At 42.9% G+C, this 26,733-nt stretch overlaps 2 long non-coding RNA genes across 3 annotated transcripts; both read left to right on the top strand.

Moving 5' to 3' along the window:
- Positions 1-4,133: 4,133 nt before the first annotated feature.
- Positions 4,134-7,650, top strand: LOC108698138. 2 transcript variants are annotated; one of them, XR_005963190.1, is made up of 5 exons: positions 4,134-4,254; positions 5,460-5,498; positions 5,837-5,903; positions 6,058-6,227; positions 6,314-7,650. It is a non-coding gene; the product is annotated as an uncharacterized LOC108698138 (long non-coding RNA). The 2 variants fall into 2 exon arrangements; XR_005963191.1 differs by having other exon boundaries at positions 4,166-5,903.
- A 14,345-nt stretch (positions 7,651-21,995) lies between these two features.
- Positions 21,996-24,372, top strand: LOC121396853. Its single transcript, XR_005963189.1, has 5 exons — positions 21,996-22,149; positions 23,355-23,393; positions 23,729-23,795; positions 23,951-24,120; positions 24,207-24,372. It is a non-coding gene; the product is annotated as an uncharacterized LOC121396853 (long non-coding RNA).
- Positions 24,373-26,733: the final 2,361 nt, after the last annotated feature.

Raw genomic sequence — 26,733 nt, 5'->3', positions numbered from 1 at the left:
CAACAGTTAGAAAAGCCCAGCTCTACGTGACACAGTTGGGAATTTTTATAACCTGGAAATGATTGCTCCCTGACAGGCTATGGAGAGCCATGAGCAGAGAGAGAATTGTCACTGTGGAGTTAATAAAACTGAGATGTGGTTTAATGGGGCCTCCATATAGGCTGGTCTGGATCTGGATAATATGTTAAAATTGTGCCCCATTCCTGCAGCTTTGTGTGGTTGAAAGTGTATGTAATGAATGAGGAGCATCTCAAAGCTACAAGTCCTTGTGCAGAGACCTGAACGTTCCCGTGTCCAGCATATACAAGGTTAAGTGTGAGGCCCATCTCCCTGGATGCCAACACCAGACAAATATTGATCAATGATTGCACAGAAGGAAGTGCCATTTTGGATGGAAGAACCTTATTCAACTGGCACACACAGAGTCAAGCTGCCATTCACACACAACCACGTGCTCCATCCACTGCCAACTCCACGGCTCTGTTGTAGGAGACCCAGGAAATCTCTCCCAATTGGAGTCGGCTAAAACACAAGTCCAAATCCTTCCAGGAGAATGTTCTGTGGAGAGAAGAGACAAAACGAGAGAATTTCAATAAGTGGCGCTGAGTCGGGAGACTTTTGTTCTCCTGACGGTTATTCAGGACAAGTGGAGCCCATCTCCTCTACAAAGACCATGAATATTGACATTCTCTTGTGCTTGGCTTTTCTTGTGCCGGGGATGAGGGGCCAGTGCTATTTATGGACACTGTGGCTCAATACATTGTTATTTTAGGGGGGCAGGCTATGACAAGCAATCAATACATTTAGGCTCCCGGCCCTTCCAGCCTCATTTCGGGTCACGTGAGCTCACCCCAACTACCAGCAGGGTCTCTGGCCTCTACCTGCTGAAGCTCAAGGACCGGGTATGGCTACCTATGTGCCTCCTTTGAGGGTCTGATCCAGACCATGGGCATCCGTTGGCTCACATGGCAATAAGCCACAAAGCCATTGGGCACATGCGCAGTGGACGTTTGCACTTTGGGAGAAAACGTAATGAATAGGAGGGCTCTGGTCACTGTGCACTCTGTTGGATAATGGCATTTGGACTGTTACCTGGAAGCTATCTGACTCCTATGGGCTGGATGTCCCACACTCATTGGTGGATTTGACTCCCCTGCTAGTGATACTGGGAGGAGAAGTGGGGGAGTTCCAGGAAATACTATCAGAGTTGCTAAATTCAGCAGTTTTCAGTAGTGCTCAGTTCAGGTAAGTAGTTGCCACAATCATCCCTTAAGGGGAGAAAGCAGAAGCCTGTGTGCAGTTAATTACTCTCCTTTATGTTATTGAGCACATTGTGTGACTGGAAGGTTCTAGAAGCAAAGTGTTGAGCTATATAAATGCACTATCATGGAGAAGCGTCTATGCTTGGTGGCTTGCAAGATAGTGGTACTATTCTATTAAAGGAGAACTCCTCATACGAGAGGCTTGTGCAGCTAATTGCCCTCCAGCTGGTCACATTGGAGCTTATCTGTGGCAAGGAATGAATAACAAACTGTGTTTTATAGGAGTGCGGAGAGTTGGAGAATCAGCTCAGTTCTCTTCTTTTTCTTTTGGGACCAGGTTCCTTTTACAAAAAGAAGCTTGTTCAGCTTAAAGGGCTTGTTCCCTATTAACTGTTAGTATGAAGTAGAGAGGGATATTGTGAGACAATTTGCAATTGGTTTTCATTTTGACTTATTTAGTGTTTTATTCAGCAGCTCTTCAGTTTGCAATTTCAGCCATCTGGTTGCTAGGGTCCAGATTCCCTGAGCAACCATGCACTGATTTGAATTAGATACTGGAATATGAATTGGAAAGGGCCTGTATAGAGATGAGTTATAAAAAGTAGCAATAACCATGGGCGAGGGGGATTTTTTTGTTTGGGGGGCTAAAGGAAGGTGCACTCACAAGCTGACTTAAAACACTTTTAGGCTGGTTCACCTTTAAGTTAACTTTTAGCATGTTATAGAATGGCCAAATCTAAGCAACTTTTCATTTAGTCTTCATTATTTATTTTTTATAGTTTTCAAATTATTTGCCTTCAACTCTTTCCAGCTTTCAAATGGGGGTCAGTGACCCCATCTAAAAACAAATGCTCTGTAAGGCTACTATTAATCGTCTTTCTCTTCAGGCCTCTCCTATTTATATTCCAGTCTCTTATTCAACATAGTTGCTAGGGGAATTTGGACCCTAGCAACCAGATTGCTAAAATTGCTGAAGATCTGCTTAGTAAAAAGCTAAATAACTGAAAAACCACAAATAATAAAAAATAAAAACCAATAGCAAATTGTCTCAGAATATCCCTCTCTACATCATACTGACAGTTAACTCAAAGGTGAACAACCCCCTTAAAGCTGAGAGCTGAAAAGTATAAACTGATGGGCCTCTAAATGAGTCTAAATGAGTTTAGTTTGGTGTTAGTACAAGTATGGGACCTGCTCTCCACAATGATCGGGACCTGAGGTTTTCTGTATGAGGGTCTTTCTGTAATATGGATCTCCATACCTTAAAAATCATTTAAGCATTAATTAAACCAATAGGATTATTTTGGATCCAGTTAGGATTCATTATATCTCAATTTGGATCAAGTACAAGGTAACGTTTCATTACTACAAAGAAAAAGGAAATCATATTCAAAGATTTGAATTAGTTGATTATAATGGAGTCTATGGGAGATATCCTTTCTGTAATTCAGAGATGTCTGGAAAACGAGTTTCTGGATAACAGATCCTATACATGTAGCATAATATTCCATTAGAGAAAAAAGTCATGGCATCAGCATAATATTACACATTGAGGTACAGGTATGGGACCTGTTATCCAGAATGCTTGGGGTATTGTGGATAAGGAGTCTATGGGAGATGACATTCCTGTAATTTGGATAACGGGTTTCCCACATAATGGATCCTATAGCTGTGGGGTTTGACCAGTTTTCTCTGAGACCCAAGCAGTACATCACAAGCCCAAACTCCAGGCTTTACAACAGGCCCCAATCATATACTTTATAGTGATGGGCAAATCTGACCAGTTTAACTTCATTTATAAATGTACAAAGAATAGTGACGAGCAAATGTTTCACTAGCCACGGATTCTTGGAAAAATTCAATTCGACAAATAAAGTCTCCAAAGAAAATTTTTTTTCAGAGACAAAAAAATCACCATAAGAAAAAATGGCCTTTGACGCCCAATGACTTTCACAAATTTTAATTTTCATGCATTTCACAAATTTTTTGCCATTTCACAATTTTTTTTTCAGTTTTTCAAATTTTTTGTCTTAGTGACAAGGGACATATTTGCTCATCACTAACAAAATATATGAGACAAGCGACTCACATTGTATTTGTCAGAGCTCTCAGTTTTCTGTTATTTCACTCTTGTGTCTTCTCTCTCCCACTTTCCTCCACTTTTACTTTTTCTTCCCATTTCAATCTTTTTTCTCTCCTCACATCTGCTTATGTATCAGGCACCTTTCATCAATTCACACTCCTCATTTCCATGTTCTCTACATATATACAGTATGTGCCCATATATACAGTATTCACGTTTCCTATCCCACTATGATTTCTATCATTCCTATTTCTTCCACTTCTGTTAACATTGCTTTTTTATTGTTCTTCTCTACTCTGTCCCACCCTGTCACTTCTCTCCCATTTGCTCTATTTCCACCAAAAAACAACCTTGTTCCCTTACTGACCTGCTGCTGCTGCTGCTCCAGTCATACATGTTAGAGCCATTGGGGGCAATAGAGGGATAGTTACTGCTCTACTTCAGTCAAGTCGAGGAAGCAGAAACAGGATTGGCTGGAAAACGTATTTAAAATAGGCCCATAGTAATAGCAATACATGTGTAGCCTTACAGAGCATTTGTTTTTTAGATGGGGTCAGTGACCCCTTGATTGAAAGCTGTAAAGAGTCAGAAGAAGGCAAATAATTCAAAAATAAGAAAAAATGAAGGCCAATTGAAAAGTTGCTTAGAATTATCCATTCTATAACATACTAAAAGTTAACGTAAAGGTGAACCACCCCTTTAATTCCTTTCCCTTCACGTCCTATAGATCAGCACATTACGGGTTAAATCCCCCCTCCCACTAGGTAGGACGAGCAAGGACCAATCAGAAGTATAATTGCCAGCCTGGTAATTCCTGGGGAACAGAACTCTTGTGCTGTATAAGGGCACAGACTTGAAGAAACAACATGTTGTCCAGCCATTTCAGCTTGCAGTTATATGATGAATCAGGTAAATGATCTGAATAATGTTCCTTTCAGTGAAAAGCTCCTAATACAATGAGAGTTTACTATTCCTTTTCAGCCTGCTGTGTGTTTTGGCTTCACCGACTGTAAATCTTAAATAACCAAACTGAGATACAGGTATTGGACAGGTGTTACCAGGTCCCACTGCAAATGACATTTACTAATATATATATTCATTAAAATTGCTCACTTGTTGGTTCCTCACTGGGGAGGGGTCGCTGGTTCTCCTGCAGCTGAGGGGTCGGCTTCTTCTCTAATTACCCCCTAAGTCCCGGTTACAACCACGGAGTAGAAAAAAATCAGTGTGAATTGGTAAAGTGACACAGATACTCAGTATTAATAGTGGGTGCCGCAGTACAGGGGGTTTCATGTGTCCCTATTCACTATGTTAAGTTAATGATAGAATTAGAATGCACAATCTTGCTATATTATTACAGTTGGTACTTAGTATACTTAGTGTCTATATTACATACACTCATTGTATATTATTGTTGCTTTGTCATCACTATGTTGCATGTAGTTCTAGCTATAAATGTGCTGCTTATAAATGACATCAATACATGAGGGTACTGAGTGGAGACCTACCTTGTGTCTGGGGGGCATCCTGCGGGGAGTTGAACAGGGAACCTGGTGTTCTATGTGGCCACAGGTGCTCAGTATTAGCCATTAGATTGGCTCTATAACTCCCTGCACTGCACCGACTCACTGCCTGTTATAAGTCAAGTGTACTTAGTCCCAGGTGCTCTGTTCCTCTAACTGGGGTTCCTTTGGCTCCTGTTCTTGTCCCCTGGGACATTCCTGGTTTAAACCCCGGCTTGTTCCTTCAGTTGCCTCACAATTCTGATCCTGTTATCTGTTTGTGACCCGGGCCAGTCTAAGTCCAGCCCTTGTGTTTGGGCTCCATTCCCTGATTATTTGTTAGGACTCTCTTGTGGCCCCGGTGGCAGTTGTTGGATTCTCAGGCAATTAGTCCTGGCGGTATCCGATTAGCCAAGGGCCGGGCACAAAGCCAAAGAGATTTTATAGGCAGAAGAGCTCACGAGACAGGAATCCAGTCACTCCCCGGTGTTTAGGTTACTATATGTGACAGTCTATATGGTTACTCTGTCTAACGCATTATCTTCTAGTCTGCTCACAATTTTCTCTTCTTATATTACCTGTAACTTTAAAATGTATGAATTTATCTTGCAGCAGTTGAAAGTTATTTTATCCAGTTCTGCGCCTCAAACTGTAAGTTTACTCCTTCATTTCCTTCATTTAGTGCTGAACCCTAAAATACTTCAAGAGAGGTGAGTATATTCAGTGGTTATCGATATTTAGGTCAATATCATTATCAGACCAATTATGTACTTCCTCGTTAATTGGATTCTACTTTTCACTCTGAAATTGCAACATGGTCTTTATTTAAGGAACTTCTGCTGTTCTTTCATTGCAGTATAGCGGCTGTGCTTGCATTTTACCTTGGCCACAAAAATAAAGTTGTTATTGCTCCGAGGTAGCGGCTCTGATTAGTAGGGGCAGTAGCCTGTACGGGGCTTAACCTCTTGTTATTCCCTCCCTAAATATAGATGTTCTGCTTGGGAAGGTCCCAACGGTGCCCACTGTCATGTGAAGGATCAGGAAAAGAAAATCTCAGTAAGTATGATATGATTTTCCCCTTTCCTGGTCATTCCTATGGCAGCATAATAATAACTTTTGGGTAAACTCAGAGATTATTATTATGCTGCCAGGGATGAGCAGCAAACGCAGATATCCAGAGAATGATCCACACAAACCTGATCCATTTCAGTTGTTTCCTCAACTCGTATGGTTCTGGGAGTCTCACTCCATGCTCAGGCTGCTTCCCGACGGTTGGTCTCTAAGTGGAGACTGAAATCACTTGGATTCCTGTGAGATACCGAGGGGAGAAGGAGCTACTGGAGGGGAAAGTGGCCAATACTATAACATCTGGCACCGCAGGTAAGTCTGATCCCTCCTCTGCATTCTTCATAACATCTGCCATTATCTGCCTGCTACTCACTCTCATTTTTCTCCCTCCTATTCAGTTGCTGGGAAATAGAAATCCAACGACTCAGTTCTTCTCCGACATAAAGTTGTGATTAACCAGTTCCCTGCTCTCTCTGTATATGGAACCTGGCAGGTTTAAAAATTCTATAGGATCTAGGACCTCATCAGTCAACCAACCACCTGCATTCCAGACATAGTGATCGAATCAACCCAATATCACCTACTAAAGGTGGGAGAGATTAGAGTTACACACACTTAATACACAAATCAAATACTCATACTTATCCCCATTGAAACAACAATACTTTGAATATGGCAATAAATCCGGGAAGATGTTCACCAAGAGCTTGAAAGCTAAGCAAGCAAAATCCTTTATTCACAAAACCCTTGTTACCTCACTATTCACAGATACCAGATAAGATTTGTAATGGGACGGGAAGCGGAGGAGCATACGCATGTGGAGAAGGCATTTGATCATATAGATTGGGAATTTTTAGCTGCAACTCTACTTAACATTGCAATCCCCACCAATTTTCAAGCAAAAATAATGTCATTATATAATGTTCCATCTTCCCAGGTTTGGGTGAAAGGTGTTCTCTCAGTACCACTAGACATAAGCAATGGAACTAGACAAGGCTGCCCCCTATCCCCAGTACTTTGTCATTTGTATGGAATTTCTTTTTTAACTGCCATACAGACACCCAGATATTACAGTGGTGGGGGGGCAAGGAATACAAAGCGGCTGCTTTTGCAGACAATCTGCTACTCAAATCCAATTATTTGATTACCCATTCTCTTACAAAACTGACTCAACATGTTACCTGTTCTAATTACAAAATTAATATGGAGAAATGCAAGTTCTTAACATTAGGGTTTTACATTAGGGCAAACTATATCCCTAACACACCTAGAGGTTAAAATATGGGTCGACCAGCAAAAACTTTTTGAACAAAACTATCCTCCTCTATTACTAGATATCAAACACTTACTTAACACCCTGCCTAACCTGTCTAACCCTAACACCCTGCCTATCCATACTCTCTAACCCAAAGCTGAAAACTGCAACACCCTGCCAGTCAGAGGAAAGTATAATATAACCAAGTTGTGAACTCATTTCCCTGTAACATTTATTCGTATCTGGAAACAACAGGAGATTTGTCTGTGCTTGACCCGAGCTTAGAGCTGTCCGTATATAACACAAAACATTTACAGTTCAACAAATCATTAAAACATTAAGGAGACATTGGGCCAGATTCGATTCAGCAAGAAAAGGGTTCATCAAGTGAAAACTCATGGACCAGATTCAATTTGAGATGCAATGCAATTAAAAAAAATGTGAACACACTATTGGGAATAAACTGGAAGTCTCTCTAAATTGAATTTTGCCGTTTTACTTTTGTTGTGGTCTCAATCTCTGGGATGTTGTAGTTGTTGAACTGTATCAACCATTTTAATTGGGAAGTGTTATGTTTGGCCTCATGGAAATGTTTCGCTTATTAGAGAGTCGTTAGGTTTATTGGGGTCACAATTTGTTCTGTGGCCACTGTAAGAGATGTGGTTAAAAATGGCACAATATTGTATATGTTTCCATGCTGAGCTGAAGTGTTGGAGAGAGGAAGAGAAAAAAGGACCGATTCTGGGACTTGTGTACATCCAAGGCTGTAAGTGCTGGAGAATTTGTGTTACTGTGTACCCCAATGTGGGTATTGAAGTGGGACTGCTAATTCTTATCTAAAGAGTGTGATGAATTGGATGATTTTGTTCCTAATAAAAGTCAGCCAAGCTGGTTTGAACATTTATAAAGGTGGTGTCAGACTCCATTTGTGAACTTAATCTGTGCTGTGGCCTATGGTCTCACCTACCTGAACCACAAATACCCTTGATATTTACTGCCTTAAATATATGTTGATTTCCAAATAATAATACATGAAGTTTCCCAGTCATACCAATGGTTACCGTGTAGTGGCTCATTAATGTCAGACAGCTCATCACATTAATAGGAGGAGATATTAATAATTATTTACCTCCTCCTGGGTCATCTTCACTCTAAATAAAGCGCCAATTCCTCTGCCAAGTACAAGGAGCTATGGCTGAGACTATGGACCGCTTGTATATTAAATAAGTGGAATTTGTACAAATCCCTAGAAAAAGTTCCCATGCCCTCGGAATATAAAGGTTGCAACACCCGGCACTTGCAAAATTAGGGGGCACTTGCAAAACATTTCTAGGAATCAGAACCTTCGATAGAATCAAAAGTTGATGACAAACATGTTTCCCAATCACAAGTTTGGGGTGGATGAAATTATTTCACTGGACCCCCCCAATCTATATTAACCCCTTGTTGGCTACATTAACCCCTTGTTAAATCTATTATAACAAGCAATCTCTTCTTCATATTGTTTCCATTTTTTTTAACTACAACTCCCAGCATCCCCTGCCAGCTGTGAGTAGCATTAGAAGTCCAACCAAGCACAGAAGCTGTAGACTTTATATTAGTATTGGACAGGGGGTGGGGACTATTAGAGTGCAATTGGACCAATGCTGGATACAGTATGTTAGAAACAGTCATAAACCGTGCTTAGTCTCATGCACCAAATTTAGATTGTAAGCTCTGTAGGCCAGATGCTATCCTGTGGCGTCTAATTCTCACCATATAAAGTAGCAGGGTCCCACCTGCTGGCACAGATACATAGTGCAGCATGAAAAAATAATCTGCTCATAATGTGTAGTGGGTCTCGGGCTAAATGGGGTCCCCACCACTGGAAACCTATAGGGAGCCGTGCAATGGAGAGGGGTGGGTGCCTTTGGTGCATGATCACTGGGCAGATGCCAGGCTGTATATGGGCACAGTTGCAAGTGGCTCACACCCAGGGGTAGGTGGGACTAATGACTCTATTAGTTTTCTCAGTAGAGATGTAGGTGAGTGTGGGCAGTAGCTCTGAAACCTGATTGGGCGACCACCCAGAGTCTTCCCAAAGCCTCGTGCCGATATGGGTTGGACATGCACGACTGCACCATACGGGATGAGGATATTACAGGGTCCAGCCAGTGGTACAAATCTATCGGCCCCCAGTACTCAAGGTACCAGCTTGTCTTCCAATGAGCTTCCATAGGTAACTCCCAGCACCCTGGTGTGGGCTTACAGCTGGGAGTCACAGGTGTATGGCAGCAAGAGATTGGCTGATTCCTTTTATCCATTGTATGGCAGCTCCCTCTCATCTGTATCGATAATAAAATGTATGGAGTGAAAGTTTAATGATGTCTGACAGTTTTCCTTCATTGCAGCCTGCAGCGGAGACTACGCAGATCCCAGTCTGACCAAATCCACCCGCAGTCAGTTCTCCAAAGCCAACAACATCCCGTCTGTTAGGTGAGCAGATTCCCTGGGTACAGGGGGGGGTAACTGTCCCAGATCTGCCTCTGGCCGCACTGTTTGTCCTTCTGTTACCCCCCCCCATTGTACCCCTTCATTTACACCCCAATGTCCCCCCTTCCTTAACCCCCGACAGAGCCGGCAGAACCTCTTGTACATACGCACGCAGATCTCCGCGGGGATGAAATATCTGGCGTCGCTAAACTTCGTGCCTCGTGGGCAACAGCTACACCGTCAAAATTGCAGATTTTGGGATGAGACGGAACTTGTACAGCGGCGACTATTACCAAATCCAAGGGCGGCCGTGCTCCCCATTCAATGGATGTCTTGTGAGAGTATCCTGCTGGTAAGTCACTTACTCACACTCACTCACACCTGCTGGTAAGTCACTTACTCACACTTACACCTGCTGGTAAGTCATTTACTCACAAATACACCTGCTGGTAAGTCACTTACTTACACCTGCTGTTAAGTCACTAACTCACACTCACACCAGCTGGTAAGTCACTTACTCACACCTGCTATTAAGTCACTTACTCACACTCACACCTGCTGGTAAGTCACTTACTCACAAATACACCTGCTGGTAAGTCACTTACTCACACCTGCTGTTAAGTCACTTACTCACACTCACACCTGCTGGTAAGTCACTTACTCACATCACACCTGAAGGTAAGTCATACCGGGTCCTATCCGACAAGCAGCTGATCCAGAACACGGGCGAGTTCTTCCCTGGACCAGGGCAGACAGGTAGGAGCAGGCGGTAAAGTACAGTTAGTGGGCAGGGTGCCAGGGAGTCCTTGTTCTTGGAAGAAGCAGTATGGCAGCACCTACTGATCAGCTCTCCATTCCTTTCCAGATTTACTGTTCCCAGATTCCCCTGTGCCCCGGTCCAGTCTTTGATCTGATGATGAAATGTTTGAGCCTTTGAGATGATTCACCATTTCCTGATGGAGCAGTTGGATTTTGCCGCGTAAATGCGCAACAGGCGCAGACTTTGGCTTGTGACGGGGCACTAAGGACTAGTAGCCCAACCAGTACGGGGCCAGCGTGCCGGAGCCTCCCACTCATCTGGAGTTGTACTGGACACAACCTTTAGTTTTCTAGATGGACCAAGAGACATTGTTCTGCTGCAGTGCCGGGGGATTTCCAGGGGCCACAGCAGCATCTCTGGGCCCTCAGACTCGTTGGTTCTGCAGGAGGCAGAGTTGCACATCTCCACTGGGGAGATCAGAGCTGGGACTGAGGACTGGAAGGGGGGGCTTGATAGGGCAGACTGTCTAGATGTGAGTGTGAGTGGCAGGTGTGTGAGTGGGGACTCCCAGTGCCATTACACACATTCTGCACAATTGTAAGTAATGGCACCAATGCTTTTGTACAAATGCCTGATCCAGCATCTCACTCACAACTCCCTTCTCCACACTCAACTTAAACTGCACTCACCAAAGTAACCAATGATCTTCTACTGGTAAAGTCTAAAGGTCCCTATTCCATACTCATCCTTCTAGATCTCTCTGCAGCCTTTGACACAGTTGATCACTCGCTCCTCCTAGACATTCTATACTCAGCTGGTATTCACTGTTCTTTCACGGTTTACATCTTATGTCTGACCGTTCCTTTAAAGTTGCCTTCTCTAACTCTACTTCTACTACCGTATATACTCGTGTATAAGCCGACCCGTGTATAAGCCGAGGTACCTAATTTTACCTACAAAAACTGGGAAAACGTATTGACTCGCGTATAAGCCTAGGGTGAGAAATGCAGCAGCTTGCAAAAGCAGGTCCATCACCATCTGCATTGCTGCTTTTCCACCTTAAAGGAGAACGAAAGGTTAATAAACATGCCGTCTTTAATGAAAGGCTTTCTAGGTTATAACTTACTGCACCCAGAAAATCCAGGCTGTCACATTCCCCGACCCCCATATGCTGCAACGAATGTATTTGCCCTGAGCAGAATGAGGTGCATCACAATAGTGAGACCATCAAGGTGAGGGGGGGGTCACACAGTATGGAGAATCCTGGAAACTCCATAAGTTCCTTCCTGCCCAACAGATTTGAGTGAGGAAAAGGAGGCAAATAAGCCTGCCTGTCACCATAAGTGGGGCGTACACATTGGTGTGTAAAAGAGTTACTATTTACAACTTTATTTAGCCTGACCCTAACATTTCCCCTGAGACCTACTACTTTCTAGACAATGTTACTTTTGTCAGGGGCATGGTGGGAGTTGTAGTCCAAGTAGAATACCCCCCTACTAAGCACTCAGCAGAGCCCGAAAGGAAGTTTACTAAAATTGGGTTCGTTGAGGGATCATCCGAGCGGCCTACCTTACAGTGAGTTACTACAATTGGATTTGGGTTGGGATCTGATCCGATGATCATGCAAAATGCAGCAGAAAAATCTTCTACCTCGGCGGGCAGCCTAACAGCAACTGAGACGCAAAGTATGGAGACTCTGGGATGACTCACCAGACGCGCGCTCTCCCCTCCCAGTCAGAGAATCTCAATGGCATGCGGCGCATCGGATGCCGTGACGTAAGAGTGCCGTGACGGAAACAAACGAAGTCAAGTCACGAAGTCCTCCTGCTCCCTCCGCCGCTCCGGAAACTGCCGAGAATACCCGGAAGTCAAGGAAGATCCGATCAGCGCCGAGCCGCGGGACAACTGCACCTAGTATCGCATTAAATAGGTAATATTTTTTAAATGACCCGCGTATAAGCCGAGGCAGCGTTTTTCATCTTATTTTGGGTGCTGAAAAACTCGGCTTATACGCGAGTATATACGGTATGTTCCCTCTCTCTGTCGGAGTTCCTCAAGGCTCTGTTCTAGACCCTCTGCAGTTCTCACTCTACACTACTTCATGTTCAGTCATTGGACTTCAGTATCACCTTTATGCTAACGACACCCAACTTGAGCTACTTGTCTACTCCTGACCTCTCTCCTTCTGTCCTTTCCCAAGTTACAGAGTGTCTCTCTGCTGTCTCCTCCTGGATGTCACACCTGAAACCGTACATTCAAACACTGGCAAAATCTTGTTGTATTCAGCTGCACAACATTGCCCACTTATCATCTCCCGCCTTGATTACTGCAACCTACTCCTCGCAGGTATTCCAACAAGTCGCCTTTCTCAACTCCAATCTGATCTAAATGTGGCCGCTAGACTCATTCATCTATCTCACCGCTCAACATCAGCTGCTCCCATATGTATGTCTCTTCACTGGCTCCCAATCTCCTCTAGAATCAAATTCAAACTCATTCAAGGCCCTTAACAGTAAAGTCCCTCCCAATATTTCATCTCTTATCTCTAAATACTCTCCTTCTCTCAACCTTTGCTCTGCTTCTGATCTTCTCTCTCCTCTCATCACTTCTGCCCATTCTCATCTACAAGACTTCTCTCTGGCTTCTGCTTTTCTCTAGAACTCTCTGCCTCCAGCTCTCAGACTTTCTCCTTCTTTCCAAACGTTCCAATGCTCCTTAAAGATCCGCCTGTTTAAAGAAGCTTATTCACCTTAATTATTCAATCATTACTGTATCATAATCACAAAATTGTTTCCTAATGTCTCAATTGTATCCTAATCTTTAGTTTGTAAAGTCTCACGTGTAGGGCCTCTAATCCTATTGTACCTATTGTTCTCTGTAACCCTTGTTTGTTATTTACTGACTGTTCCATTTGTATCTAATGTAAAGCACTGTGTAACTTGTAGGCACTATATCAATAAATGAGGAATCATCTCCCGGATTCACCCTGCGCCCCCCTGGCCCAAATTCCACTCCCCAATAAGACACAGGACCAAGCAGCCGTTATTAATAGGAGGCCAATGTCTGTGTAATGGAGGGGCACCCACCCCAAGCTAAATCATTGCTTTCTCTTTCGCCTCAGTCTTAGTTGTGGGTGGGAGGGTAAGAAAGGGCACGTGCACCCACCCGACCCTCAGGAGTAAAGGGGTTAATCACGCAGTAGCAGGGGGATCAATAGACACAGACCTGTACCACGTGTGGGCATAGCCAAGCTGGGCCGGGATCTTGCCAAGAGATGGCGCCAAGAGATCATCTTTAATGATATAAAGAAAGTTATTGAGGTGTTTATTTGTCCCACACTGGATGATTTGTATCGGATGAATGTCACCCACGGGTCCCCAAAATAATGTTCTTTGGACCCATTAGTGTGGGGGGGGGGGTACAACTGTACAACTGTCAGTGCAGAGACCGGATCTGGTACTTACCTGTAGCCACAATGGACTGAAGTGCAATGGGAATCCTGTATTGCCAAATAAACATGAGCCGCAACTTTGGAAATGTCTCCTTGTCTCATTGCTTAGGGGGTGTGGGGGGTCTCATTGCTTTGGGGGTGTGGGGGGGTCTCATTGCTTAGTTGGTGTGGGGGTCTCATTGCTTTGGGGGTGTGGGGGGTCTCATTGCTTTGGGGGTGTGGGGGTCTCATTGCTTTGGGGGTCTCATTGCTTTGGGGGGTCTTATTGCTTTTGGGGTGTGGGGGTCTTATTGCTTTGGGGATGTGGGGGGGTCTTATTGCTTTGGGGGTGTGGGGGGCCAGAGCATCACCAACAATTCTGTGCTGACGGGGTAAATGATATTAATAATCCTCCATTGTTCACTCCTCTAATCCCCCTGCACTGATCCACCTCACACAGACTGTACAAGAAGTAGTGGTGTCACTGTACTTAGTACTACTATATGTGCTGCTCATCTTACAGTGACCCTGATAAGTCTCCTACCCTGATCTACCTGTGCCTATTCTTCCCTACCTGTCTGTTCCATACTCTGCCTGTGTGTGCCATACAAGTACAGCTATGGGACCTGTGATCCAGAATGCTCAGGACCTATGATTTTCCAGATAACAAATCTTTCTGTAATTTGGATCTTCACTTCTGTCATTTGGTTCTTTAAGTCTAGTAGAAAATCAAATAAACATTAAATAAATCCAATAGGCTTATTCTGCTTCCAATAAGGATTAATTATATCTTAGTTGGAATCAAGTGCAGCCATTTTAATTAATTCCAATGGAGAGGCATTTTCGGGTGATTTGTCGTCGGCAGTCGTCATCAATTGATACAAACTCACCATTCTTAATAAATATACAATACAATTCTACCTGTATCTGATGATTCAGCACTAACAATTGCCCATGTTCAGTTGCCTTAAAGGAGCCCGATCAGAATTTTCCAGCCAATCGGATCGACGAGCCGACTGATGTCCAAGTCTTCTCCAGATATTGCTCCACTTGTCTCCCACCGCACACACCAAATAGTGTAGGAAATATCTGAAGGTTACAAGTGCAATTCCAGTCAAGACACTACGATAAGTGATCTTAAGAATGAGACGTTTCTATCAAGTGATGTCGTAGCCCAGTGGTTGTTGTTTGTCCTCGTAATCCTAAGGTTTTGACTTTAATTCCAACCACTAGACAAAGTGATTCCTTTAAAGTCTCAATGTTTTACAACTATATATTTACTAAGCATTGGCAGCTTCTACAAAGTGATCAAGATCAGAGATCACATTGAGGTGGGACAAAATCAGTGTTATTTATATTTGTGTCGGATCTATATATTTATAATGAATGGCAATCAAATCTCAAACGACCCAATAGCGCAACGGTAATTTATTTGTTTTTCATTGTAAGGGTCGTGAGTTCAATTCCCACCACAGCCCTGGGCTTAGTGCAGTCTCGATGTTTTACAACTATATATTTACTAAGAATGGGGAGGTTCTACAAAGTGATCAAGATCAGAGATCACATTGAGGTGGGACAAATTTTTAGGATTTATTTAGTTATATTTGTGGCAGATCTATATATTTATAAAGAATTGCTGTGAAACCTTGAGTGACCCACTAGCGCAGAGGTTCTTTATTTGTTTTTCGTTGTAAGGGTCGTGAGTTCAATTCCCACCATAACACTGGGCTAAGTGCAGTCTCACTGTGTTTGATCTATATATTTACTAAGAATGGGGAGATTGTATCAAGCGATCAAGATCTTGTTTTAGTTATATTTGTGGCAGATCTATATATTTCTAAAGAATTGCAGCAGAATCTCGACTGACCCAATAGCGCAACGGTAAGTTAGGCGTTTTTTTGCTGTAAGGGTCGTGAGTTCAATTCTTACCACAGCCCTGGGCTAAGTGGTCCCTTTAAAGTGCTGTCTCAACGTTTTAGAACGATATATTTAGTAAGACTGGGTATAAAACCATCAATATGTTGTTTTAGTTCTATTTGTGGCACTTCTATATATTTATAAAGAATTACAGTTGAATCTTGATTAACCCAATAGCGCAGCGGTAAGTTATGTGTTTTTTGCTCTGTGGGTCGTGAGTTCAATTCTTACCGCAGCTCTGGGCTAAGTAAACTCTTTCAAGTGCTGTTTCAATGTTTTATAACTATATATTTACTAAGAATGGGCATGTTTATATCATGTGATGGAATAGCTCAGTGAAATTATCAGGGTCTTATAATGCGAGAGTTCTAAGTTCAATTCCTGTCAAAGCTCTTTGCTAAATGTTCCTTTAAAGTTCTATCACAACTTGTTTTGACTATATATTTACTAAAAATAAGCACATATGTAGCAGCCGATACAATGGCTCAGTGGAAACTTGTTTGCCTTCCAATGCAATGGTTCTGAGTTCAATTCCCGCTAAAGCACAAGACTAAATCATCATTTTAAAGTTCTGTCTCAACTTGTTTAAACTATATATTTACCAAAAATTGGGTGTTTAAAGCAAGCGATGGAATGGCGCAGTAGATATGTGTGCACCTTCCAATGCAATGGTTCTGAGTTCGATTCCTTCTAAAGTGTGGGACTAAAAGTTTAACTTAAAGGTCTGTCTCAACCTGTTTAAACTATATATTTACCAAAAATTGCAAGATTGAAGCAAGCGATGTGATGGCGCAGAGGATATGTGTGCACCTTCCAACACAACAATTCAGAGTTCGATTCCTGAAGATGTCTGAATTCCAAGATCCATGTAAGTACTGTGTTCCAGGTAAGTGCCCTCAAAATGTCTAAAAACTGTGTTCCAGGTAAATGTCTCCAAGTTCCAAAGAAGTGTCCTCAAGATGGTCACAGTCCAGATGAGAAGTGTCCAGATACCAGGTAAGTGTAGTCAAGATGTTCACAGTGTGAGTTGAGACATGTTCAGATACCAGGTAAAACAGATAAAGATGGTCGTGGTCCAGGTAAGACACATCAAGATGGCCGCAGTCCAGGTAAGACACATCGAGATGGCCTCAGTCTGGGTTCCAGGTAAGACACGTCAAGATGGCCTCAGTCTGGGTTCCAGGTAAGACACCAACATGGCAGCAGTGGGCATTGCAGGTAAGACAGGATGTGCATAGGTGGGAGGAGTCTGGGTATCAACAAAGATGGCTGAGCTTTGAATTCCAAATAAATAGACTGAAGGGGAATATAATTTTTAGCCAAACAAAATTTTAATTTTCACAACAACTTTTTCTATAACCCCTGCTTTTTCACTTGTGGAGTGGCCCACACATCCCGACCATGTTTGCTCCGGCCTACTTTACCCATCTGGCTGCGCCCCACACAGTCACAGACAGGATTTGAACTCACGCCCTCCTCTCCCACCTGCCTGCGATCCGCACAGTCACAGATGGGATTTGAACTCAGGCCGACAGGTTTTGCTACCCAGCAGTGCTACTCCACGAGCCACCTATCCGCACAAGATTCTATTGTGTTTTTGGTAAATTTATCATGGATTATCATGTTTGTTCAGCAATTTAAAGAGAATCACTACTGGATTCGAACCCTAGTCCCCTGCCAAAGGATTCAAATTCCGACCCACAGACTCTACTACACAGGAGTGCTACCCCACTAGCCACCTTGCCACACAAGATTCAATGTTGGTTTTGTTAAATTTATCATGGATTATCCTGTTTGTTCAGCACTTTAAAGGGAAAAGACACTTTTCACTCACTGCTACACCTGGATAAAAACCCAATTCCTCAGACCTGTCCCACATTTTCTGCTCCACAGGAGTCACTGTGCCACCCAACAGATGAGCATTGTCTTTTGTATCAACATCATCAACATGTTTATTCAGCACTTTAAAGACAAACAACATATTTCAAACACAACTAAGGCTGAATTCAAACTCAAGATCACAACAATCTATGCCAAATGCATTATCCACTAGGCCACCACGTCACATCAACAACTCCCTCTCCCTTATTTATATGGTATTGACCCGACACTCCATAGCAAACACATAGAGGAAGAAGCAAACACTGCCAACCATGGAGTCTCTGAGCTGCTCACTAACACTGCCCATTTGTTAGAGAAAACAAGAGGCTTCTCCAGCCTTCAGCTTGGGTTTCTCCAGGAGGCACAACAGTTGGGAAAAGCCCAGCTCTACGTGACACAATTGGGAATTTTTATAACCTGGAAATGATTGCTCCCTTACAGGCTATGGAGAGCCATGAGCAGAGAGAATTGTCACTGCAGAGTTAATAAAACTGAGATGTGGTTTAATGGGGCCTCCATAGAGGCTGGTCTGGATCTGGATAATATGTTAAAATTGTGCCCCATTCCTGCAGCTTTGTGTGGGAGAAAGTGTATGTAATGAATGAGGAGCATCTCAAAGCTACAAGTCCTTGTGCAGAGACCTGAACGTTCCCGTGTCCAGCATATACAAGGTTAAGTGTGAGGCCCATCTCCCTGGATGCCAACACCAGACAAATATTGATCAATGATTGCACAGAAGGAAGCTGCCATTTTGGATGGAAGAACCTTATTCAACTGGCACACACAGAGTCAAGCTGCCATTCACACACAACCACGTGCTCCATCCACTGCCAACTCCACGGCTCTGTTGTAGGAGACCCAGGAAATCTCTCCCAATTGGAGTCGGCTAAAACACAAGTCCAAATCCTTCCAGGAGAATGTTCTGTGGAGAGAAGAGACAAAACGAGAGAATTTCAGTAAGTGGCGCTGAGTCGGGAGACTTTTGATCTCCTGACGGTTATTCAGGACAAGTGGAGCCCATCTCCTCTACAAAGACCATGATTATTGGCATTCTCTTGTGCTTGGCTTTTCCTGTGCCGGGGATGAGGGGCCAGTGCTATTTATGGACACTGTGGCTCAATACATTGTTATTTTAGGGGGGCAGGCTATGACAAGCAATACATTTAGGCTCCCAGCCCTTCCATCCTCATTTCGGGTCACGTGAGCTCACCCCAACTACCAGCAGGGTCTCTGGCCTCTACCTGCTGAAGCTCAAGGACCGGGTATGGCTACCTATGTGCCTCCTTTGAGGGTCTGATCCAGACCATGGGAATCCGTTGGCTCACATGGCAATAAGCCACAAAGCCATTGGGCACATGCGCAGTGGACGTTTGCACTTTGGGAGAAAACGTAATGAATAGGAGGGCTCTGGTCACTGTGCACTCTGTTGGATAATGGCATTTGGACTGTTACCTGGAAGCTATCTGACTCCTATGGGCTGGATGTCCCACACTCATTGGTGGATTTGACTCCCCTGCTAGTGATACTGGGAGGAGAAGTGGGGGAGTTCCAGGAAATACTATCAGAGTTGCTAAATTCAGCAGTTTTCAGTAGTGCTCAGTTCAGGTAAGTAGTTGCCACAATCATCCCTTAAGGGGAGAAAGCAGAAGCCTGTGTGCAGTTAATTACTCTCCATTATGTTATTGAGCACATTGTGTGACTGGAAGGTTCTAGAAGCAAAGTGTTGAGCTATATAAATGCACTATCATGGAGAAGCGTCTATGCTTGGTGGCTTGCAAGATAGTGGTACTATTCTATTAAAGGAGAACTCCTCATACGAGAGGCTTGTGCAGCTAATTGCCCTCCAGCTGGTCACATTGGAGCTTATCTGTGGCAAGGAATGAATAACAAACTGTGTCTTATAGGAGTGCGGAGAGTTGGAGAATCAGCTCAGTTCTCTTCTTTTTCTTTTGGGACCAGGTTCCTTTTACAAAAAGAAGCTTGTTCAGCTTAAAGGGCTTGTTCACCTATTAATTGTTAGTATGAAGTAGAGAGGGATATTGTGAGACAATTTGTAATTGGTTTTTATTTTGACTTATTTAGTGTTTTATTCAGCAGCTCTTCAGTTTGCAATTTCAGCCATCTGGTTGCTAGGGTCCAGATTCCCATAGCAACCATGCATTGATTTGAATTAGATACTGGAATATGAATTGGAAAGGGCCTGTATAGAGATGAGTTATAAAAAGTAGCAATAACCATGGGCGAGGGGAATTTTTGTTTGGGGGGCTAAAGGAAGCTGCACTCACAAGCTGACAAAACACTAAAAAGGGTGGTTCACCTTTAAGTTAACTTTTAGCATGTTATAGAATGGCCAAATCTAAGCAACTTTTCATTTGGCCTTCATTATTTATAGTTTTTAAATTATTTGCCTTCCACTCTTTCCAGCTTTCAAATGGGGATCAGTGACCCCATCTAAAAACAAATGCTCTGTAAGGCCTCTCTTTCTCTTCAGGCCTCTCCTATTTATATTCCAGTCTCTTATTCAACATAGTTGCTAGGGGAATTTGGACCCTAGCAACCAGATTGCTAAAATTGCTGATCTGCTGATTAAAAAGCTAAATAACTGAAAAACCACAAATAAAAACCAATAGCAAATTGTCTCAGAATATCCCTCTCTACATCATACTGACAGTTAACTCAAAGGTGAACAACCCCTTAAAGCTGAGAGCTGAAAAGTATAAACTGATGGGCCTCTAAATGAGTCTAAATGAGTTTAGTTTGGTGTTAGTACAAGTATGGGACCTGCTCTCCACAATGATCAGGACCTGAGGTTTTCTGTATGAGGGTCTTTCTGTAATATGGATCTCCATACCTTAAAAATCATTTAAGCATTAATTAAACCAATAGGATTATTTTGGATCCAGTTAGGATTCATTATATCTCAATTTGGATCAAGTACAAGGTACCGTTTCATTACCATAAAGAAAAAGGAAATCATATTTAAAGATTTGAATTATTTGATTATAATGGAGTCTATGGGAGATATCCTTTTTGGAATTCAGAGCTGTCTGGAAACGTGTTTCTGGATAACAGATCCTATACATGTAGCACAATATTCCATTAGAGAAAAAAGTCATGGCATCAGCATAATATTACACATTGAGGTACAGGTATGGGACCTGTTATCCAGAATGCTTGGGGTATTGTGGATAAGGAGTCTATGGGAGATGACATTCCTGTAATTCGGATAACGGGTTTCCCACATAATGGATCCTATAGCTGTGGGGTTTGACCAGTTTTCTCTGAGACCCAAGCAGTACATCACAAGCCCAAACTCCAGGCTTTACAACAGGCCCCAATCATATACTTTATAGTGATGGGCAAATCTGACCAGTTTAACTTCATTTATAAATGTACAAAGAATAGTGACGAGCAAATGTTTCACTAGCCACGGATTCTTGGAAAAATTCAATTCGACAAATAAAGTCTCCAAAGAAAATTTTTTTTCAGAGACAAAAAAATCACCATAAGAAAAAATGGCCTTTGACGCCCAATGACTTTCACAAATTTTAATTTTCATGCATTTCACAAATTTTTTGCCATTTCACAATTTTTTTTTCAGTTTTTCAAATTTTTTGTCTTAGTGACACGGGACATATTTGCTCATCACTAACAAAATATATGAGACAAGCGACTCGCATTGTATTTGTCAGAGCTCTCAGTTTTCTGTTATTTCACTCTTGTGTCTTCTCTCTCCCACTTTCCTCCACTTTTACTTTTTCTTCCCATTTCAATCTTTTTTCTCTCCTCACATCTGCTTATGTATCAGGCACCTTTCATCAATTCACACTCCTCATTTCCATGTTCTCTACATATATACAGTATGTGCCCATATATACAGTATTCACGTTTCCTATCCCACTATGATTTCTATCATTCCTATTTCTTCCACTTCTGTTAACATTGCTATTTCCACCAAAAAACAACCTTGTTCCCTTACTGACCTGCTGCTGCTCCAGTCATACATGTTAGAGCCATTGGGGGCAATAGAGGGATAGTTACTGCTCTACTTCAGTCAAGTCGAGGAAGCAGAAACAGGATTGGCTGGAAAACTCATTTAAAATCCGTCCATAGTAATAACAATACATGTGTAGCCTTACAGAGCATTTGTTTTTTAGATGGGGTCAGTGACCCCTTGATTGAAAGCTGTAAAGAGTCAGAAGAAGGCAAATAATTCAAAAATAAGAAAAAATGAAGGCCAATTGAAAAGTTGCTTAGAATTAGCCATTCTATAACATACTAAAAGTTAACGTAAAGGTGAACCACCCCTTTAATTACTTCCCTTCACGTCCTATAGATCAGCACATTACGGGTTAAATCCCCCCCTCCCACTAGGTAGGACGAGCAAGGACCAATCAGAAGTATAATTGCCAGCCTGGTAATTCGTGGGGAACAGAACTCTTGTGCTGTATAAGGGCACAGACTTGAAGAAACAACATGTTGTCCAGCCATTTCAGCTTGCAGTTATATGATGAATCAGGTAAATGATCTGAATAATGTTCCTTTCAGTGAAAAGCTCCTAATACAATGAGAGTTTACTATTCCTTTTCAGCCTGCTGTGTGTTTTGGCTTCACCGACTGTAAATCTTAAATAACCAAACTGAGATACAGGTATTGGACAGGTGTTACCAGGTCCCACTGCAAATGACATTTACTAATATATATATTCATTAAAATTGCTCACTTGTTGGTTCCTCACTGGGGAGGGGTCGCTGGTTCTCCTGCAGCTGAGGGGTCGGCTTCTTCTGTAATTACCCCCTAAGTCCCGGTTACAACCACGGAGTAGAAAAAAATCAGTGTGAATTGGTAAACTGACACAGATACTCAGTATTAATAGTGGGTGCCGCAGTACAGGGGGTTTCATGTGCCCCTATTCACTATGTTAAGTTAATGATAGAATTAGAATGCACAATCTTGCTATATTATTACAGTTGGTACTTAGTATACTTAGTGTCTATATTACATACACTCATTGTATATTATTGTTGCTTTGTCATCACTATGTTGCATGTAGTTCTAGCTATAAATGTGCTGCTTATAAATGACATCAATACATGAGGGTACTGAGTGGAGACCTACCTTGTGTCTGGGGGGCATCCTGCGGGGAGTTGAACAGGGAACCTGGTGTTCTATGTGGCCACAGGTGCTCAGTATTAGCCATTAGATTGGCTCTATAACTCCCTGCACTGCACCGACTCACTGCCTGTTATAAGTCAAGTGTACTTAGTCCCAGGTGCTCTGTTCCTCTAACTGGGGTTCCTTTGGCTCCTGTTCTTGTCCCCTGGGACATTCCTGGTTTAAACCCCGGCTTGTTCCTTCAGTTGCCTCACAATTCTGATCCTGTTATCTGTTTCTGACCCGGGCCAGTCTAAGTCCAGCCCTTGTGTTTGGGCTCCATTCCCTGATTATTTGTTAGGACTCTCTTGTGGCCCCGGTGGCAGTTGTTGGATTCTCAGGCAATAAGTCCTGGCGGTATCCGATTAGCCAAGGGCCGGGCACAAAGCCAAAGAGATTTTATAGGCAGAAGAGCTCACGAGACAGGAATCCAGTCGCTCCCCGGTGTTTAGGTTACTATATGTGACAGTCTATATGGTTACTCTGTCTAATGCATTATCTTCTAGTCTGCTCACAATTTTCTCTTCTTATATTACCTGTAACTTTAAAATGTATGAATTTATCTTGCAGCAGTTGAAAGTTATTTTATCCAGTTCTGCACCTCAAACTGTAAGTTTACTCCTTCATTTCCTTCATTTAGTGCTGAACCCTAAAATACTTCAAGAGAGGTGAGTATATTCAGTGGTTATCGATATTTAGGTCAATATCATCAGTCCAATTATGTACTTCCTCGTTAATTGGATTCTACTTTTCACTCTGAAATTGCAACATGGTCTTTATTTAAGGAACTTCTGCTGTTCTTTCATTGCAGTATAGCGGCTGTGCTTGCATTTTACCTTGGCCACAAAAATAAAGTTGCTATTGCTCCGAGGTAGCGGCTCTGATTAGTAGGGGCAGTAGCCTGTACGGGGCTTAACCTCTTGTTATTCCCTCCCTAAATATAGATGTTCTGCTTGGGAAGGTCCCAACGGTGCCCACTGTCATGTGAAGGATCAGGAAAAGAAAATCTAGGTAAGTATGATATGATTTTCCCCTTTCCTGGTCATTCCTATGGCAGCATAATAATAACTTTTTGCGTAAACTCAGAGATTATTATTATGCTGCCAGGGATGAGCAGCAAACACAGATATCCAGAGAATGATCCATACAAACCTGATCCATTTCAGTTGTTTCCTCAACTCGTATGGTTCTGGGAGTCCCACTCCATGCTCAGGCTGCTTCCCGACGGTTGGTCTCTAAGTGGAGACTGAAATCACTTGGATTCCTGTGAGATACCGAGGGGAGAAGGAGCTACTGGAGGGGAAAGTGGCCAATACTATAACATCTGGCACCGCAGGTAAGTCTGATCCCTCCTCTGCATTCTTCATAACATCTGCCATTATCTGCCTGCTACTCACTCTCATTTTTCTCCCTCCTATTCAGTTGCTGGGAAATAGAAATCCAACGACTCAGTTCTTCTCAGACATAAAGTTGTGATTAACCAGTGTTACTGTGTATCCCAATGTGGGTGTTGGACTGGGACCGCTAATTCTTATGTGAAGAGAAGATGAATTGGATGATTTTGTTCCTAATAAAAAAAGTCAGCCAAGCTGCATTGAACATTTATAAAGGTGGTGTCAGACTCCATTTGTGAACTTAATCTGTGCTGTGGCCTATGGTCTCACCTACCTGAACCACAAATTCCCCCACACACCCACGTCCCTTCTTCTTGCAGGATTGAGGCATATAGACTTTGTGTGATAAAATTGTCATCTGCAGTTGGTCCAAGAGCTGACAATCTACCCAATACGTTTGTATCCCTACTATAGCTCATTTGTCTCAAGCAGTGAACCTCTACCTGCCACAATTGCTTTGCCGGGGGAATAGATTTGTGTATTTTTTTCTAAATTCCCAGTGTAATAAGATGTTGTACCTGTAAGAAATCGATAGTTTCGTTATTAATTAGCTCATTATCTTTTGCTTCTCTCATCAGACTATCCAGCAGTTTCTTTATCTCTCACACTGATCCACTGCTTTATAATGTTCTGCTAAATAATCTCTCCTATTCATCACCGCTGCTCCCCATTTTTCCCACTTACTTTATATTCTTTATATACTTTATATTCTGTTTTCTAATGGCTTTCACTTCATTATGGGGTGCCTTATACCCCCTTTATACCCACAATACACGCACATCAGTAACATTCCCAAGGATTCATTACCTGTTGCTATTTATTGACCTTTCACCTCTCACACATGTTTAACTGGATGAAGGTATAAAAATTAAGTTTCCCAGTGATAACAATGGTTACAGTGTAGAGGCTCATTAATGTTGGACAGCTCATCACATTAATAGGAGGAGATATTAATGATATTAATAATTATTTACCTCCTCCTGGGTCAGTTTCCCTCTGAATCAAGCGCCAGTTCCTCTGCCAAGTACAAGGTGCTATGGCTGAGACTATGGACCGCTTGTATATTAAATAAGTGGAATTTGTACAAATCCCTAGAAAAAGTTCCTATGCCCCCGGAATATAATGGTTGCTACTCCCGGCAGATACAACTCTCATGTGAATGGTAATAATGGGGCGAACAAAGGCTTTCAATAATACGCCATCAGTGTGTAGGGCCTAAAGCATTGCACTGGGGGGGCCACTGTTGCTAGAGGCCACTGTTGCTAGGGAACACTGTTGCTAGCAGTCATTTAGTGCAGGCTTGGAGCGCATACATCCCCTGGGGGATGCAGGAACATGTTGTTGGAATTAGGGGGCACTTGCAACACATTTCTAGGAATCAGAACCTTCAATAGAATCACAAGATGAAGACAAACATGTTCCCTAATCACAGGTTGGGGGGGTGCGATTATTTCAATGGACCCCCCATTTATATTAATCCCTTGTTGGCTATTAACCCCTGGTAAAATATATTCTAACAAACAATCTCTTCTTCATATTGTTTCTATTTTTTACTTAACTACAACTTCCAGCATACCCAGCCTATTAAATTAGAAGTCCAACCAAGCACAGAAGCTGTAGGCTTTATAATATTAATATTGGGCAGGAGCCAGAGGGTGGGGACTATTAGAGTGCAATTGGACCAATGCTGGATACAGTATGTTAGATACAGTCATAAACGTGCTGCGTCTCATGCACCAAATTTAGATTGTAAACTCTGTAGGCCAGAGGCAATCCCTTGGGTGTCTAATTCTCACCATATAAAGTAGGGCACCACCTGCTGGCACAGATACATAGTGCAGCATGAAAAAATAATAATCTGCTGTAGCCTCATAGTGTGCAGTGGGTCTCTGGGGCTAAATGGGGTCCCCACCACTGGAAACCTATAGGGAGCCGTGCAATGGAGAGGGGTGGGTGCCTTTGGTGCATGATCACTGGTCAGATGCCAGGCTGTATATGGGCACAGTTGCCAGTGGTTCACACCCAGGGGTAGGCGGGACTAATGATCCTGTTGTTATTCTCAGTAGAGATGTAGGCGAGTGTGGGCAGCAGCTCTGGACCTGATTGGGCGACCACCCAGAGTCTGTGCAATTATCAGATCCACAAGATGTTCCGCTGCTTCTTCCTATTGGCTCTTCTTAGTGGGTGTGCCAAGTGTTCAGTGATCCCCTGGTGAGTTGTATATGTCAGTCTATTGGCACACGCCCCAGATCTGTAAAATTGGGTTAAATGAGCTGTATGTTCCTTCCCAAAGTCTCGTGCCTCTGCGTTGGGCATGCACGACCGCACCATACGGGATGAGGATATTACAGGGTCCAGCCAGTGGTACAAATCTATCGGCCCCCATTACTCAAGGTACCAGCTTGTCTTCCAATGAGCTTCCATAGGTAACTCCCAGCACCCTGGTGTGGGCTTACAGCTGGGAGTCACAGGTGTATAGCAGCAAGAGATTGGCTAATTCCTTCTATCCATTGCAGGCTGCAGCGTGAAGAAGGCAATAGCGCCTGGTGCCCAGT

The sequence above is a fragment of the Xenopus laevis genome, chromosome 8L, assembly GCF_017654675.1.
Source record: "Xenopus laevis strain J_2021 chromosome 8L, Xenopus_laevis_v10.1, whole genome shotgun sequence".
NCBI lineage: Eukaryota > Metazoa > Chordata > Amphibia > Anura > Pipidae > Xenopus > Xenopus laevis.
The sequence above is the reverse complement of the archived record's forward strand: the minus strand, read 5'-3'. Positions and strand labels throughout refer to the sequence as shown.